This window comes from Pipistrellus kuhlii, unplaced genomic scaffold, assembly GCF_014108245.1.
Source record: "Pipistrellus kuhlii isolate mPipKuh1 unplaced genomic scaffold, mPipKuh1.p scaffold_m20_p_2, whole genome shotgun sequence".
Taxonomy (NCBI): Eukaryota; Metazoa; Chordata; class Mammalia; order Chiroptera; family Vespertilionidae; genus Pipistrellus; species Pipistrellus kuhlii.
In genome coordinates this window covers 45,147,370-45,149,747 of record NW_023425515.1, presented here as the reverse complement: position 1 = coordinate 45,149,747, position 2,378 = coordinate 45,147,370, and the positions used below count along the sequence as shown (strand labels likewise).

The window sequence follows — 2,378 nt, the reverse complement described above, 5'->3', positions numbered from 1 at the left end:
ACAAAAATTTGCAGACAAATTTCTAGCAGCAGGAAGTTGGGGCTCTCCTGCAAGGCTGGATGTAAAGCACCTGTGACCTTGCTGGCCTTGTCCAGCTCCTGCTGGGAGCCGCTTTGGGCTGCAGTCTGCTGGCTGCAGAGCCTGCCTGTCAGCAGGATTTGGGGCTTGAGGAGGGGGGATGTTATGTGTTTCAAGAGAATGCCCTGGAGCAGCCCCCATGGTGGCCAGAACAGCACAATGTGGCCAGCTACCCGTGAATAGGTAGGTGGACACTGTCCCCTTCCTTTGGATACTGGCTTGGAGTCGTGTTTAAGCTAAGGCAGGGCTGTCCTAAAGTCACCCTGCAGTGGCTTAAATGGAACATTTGTGTTTCTCCCTTTCTGTAGGGAGGGTGAGAGGCAGAACGCTCTCCAGAATGCCATCAAGGCCAGACCCCTGCTCCTCTCTGAGCTGCATTTCCCTGTTTGTGAAGTTCAGGGATGTTGTGGTTTACATCTAATCTGCAGGGTGGAGGGAAGAGGGAGTTTGATGTAGTAGACTGAACATTGTTTGGAGGTCATGAGACTTGTGTTGCAGGCCTGGCTCTATGCCTTGGAGAAGTGGCTTAGTTTTAAGATGGGGAGAATAGCCCTCTCTGTCTTCTCTGCACTGGGAGCAGCTCCCCTCACCCCCTGAAAAAGTATGCCTGCACCAAGTTTGTCCCCACCCCCTCCTTGGTCAGGAGCTCCTCTCAGCTGAATCGGTCTGCAGTGGTGCTGAAAGGACCAGAGACGCTGACAGATGAGAGCCTCAGCAGCTTGGCAGCCCCATGGCCGGCTCCTGACCTCGCTTATTTCTAGCCACAGCTTCCAAACCAGTGCCATTTCAAGGGACATGGACACAGCAGCCAAGTTCATAGGGGCTGGGGCTGCCACAGCAGGGGTGGCAGGCTCTGGGGCTGGAATTGGGACTGTGTTTGGGAGCTTCATTGTTGGTTATGCCAGGAACCCTTCTCTGAAGCAACAGCTCTTGGCGTACATCTGGGCTTTGCCCTCTCAGAGGCCATGGGGCTCTTTTGCCTGAAGGTGGCCTTCCTCATCCTCTTTGCCATGGGAAGGAGCTGTCTCCACCTCCAGTGCTTTTTCCCGTGTCTTGTCTGCCCTCTGTGTTTCTTTTCCTATAGCCTCCCCCGCCTCTGGAGAAGTGGTTGGCTCAGGGTTTGACAGAAGGAAGATAAGTAAATACCATATTAATAAGATGTAAAAAAAAAAAAAAGATGGGGATAATGATCTAGACTGTTACTTCATTGATTGTGAGTAAATAGGATGATAGATGCTGATCAGCAATGAAAAACTTTAAAATTACAATGCAAGTGGTCTCTGAAGCCCTTCCAGCCACCTGTGCTCTAGGATTCGATGTCACAAAGAGGAATAATAAAAGAGAGTTATTAATTAGCATTAATATAAGAGCATTCCATCCTGAGAATGAGTTGGTCACTGAAGGTAAATTTCATAGCCATTAAGCAGGAGAAGCCAGAAGATAAGACTTCAATACTCACTAAGGCTTGTTGATCTGATTTAAAGAAACTTTTCTGAGGTCCACAGGAAATTTGACTTTTTGACATTTTGATGAAGGGCTCAGAACCTGAAAAAGTGGAATGAAGCCTTGGCTAGTAAATCATTCCATCCCCTGCCCTTTGGCCTGTGTTTATATTCTGTAGCCACTTTGTGACCGGGACATCAACCTTGATCCCAGGGGCAGCTCCATCATGTTCCTCATTTTTAAATGAGGTACGCTTTCTCTGCCTCTCTGACTCATGGAGTGATGGTAGAATCAACTAGTTAAAAGGTGAAACGTGCTTTGTAAATAAAGTGCAAGGTGTTATATATGTTTTAACACACACATGCACACACATGTAAAGGACTATTCCTGCCTATTCAACTGGAGCCTGGATAAACACATGGGGGCCATTCTGCAGCCTTGTGGACCTGACTATATGAATTCAATGTTATAGATGATCTGGCTCATAAGAGGGTCCTTCATACGGAATTAACATCTGGCTGCTCACTCTGAATGAGTAGGTATGGGTGCTTGCTGACCTCCAGCTCCTGAGCGGGTGGCCCTATAGGCATAGGGAGGGCTGGGGTGTTGGTGCCCAGACATAGAGATAATCTGATCGAGAACAGTGAAAACTGAGACGGAGTGCTCTTCATTCCTTACTTCCTCACTTAATCTGCCCCTAAGTCCCTGCCCTGTGATTTTTGCATCTGCCATTTCCTCTGCCACCATCTCCCCATCTTCTCTGCTTCATAAATGCATCTTATCCTTTAAGGTCCTGTGCAATGTCACTGCCTTAGGGAGGCCACAGCCTTCAAACATCTAACCCAGTCAGAACTGAA

General features: G+C 48.4%; 1 pseudogene; it reads left to right on the top strand.

Moving 5' to 3' along the window:
- Nucleotides 1-217: 217 nt before the first annotated feature.
- Nucleotides 218-1,768, top strand: LOC118722451 (annotated as a pseudogene).
- Nucleotides 1,769-2,378: the final 610 nt, after the last annotated feature.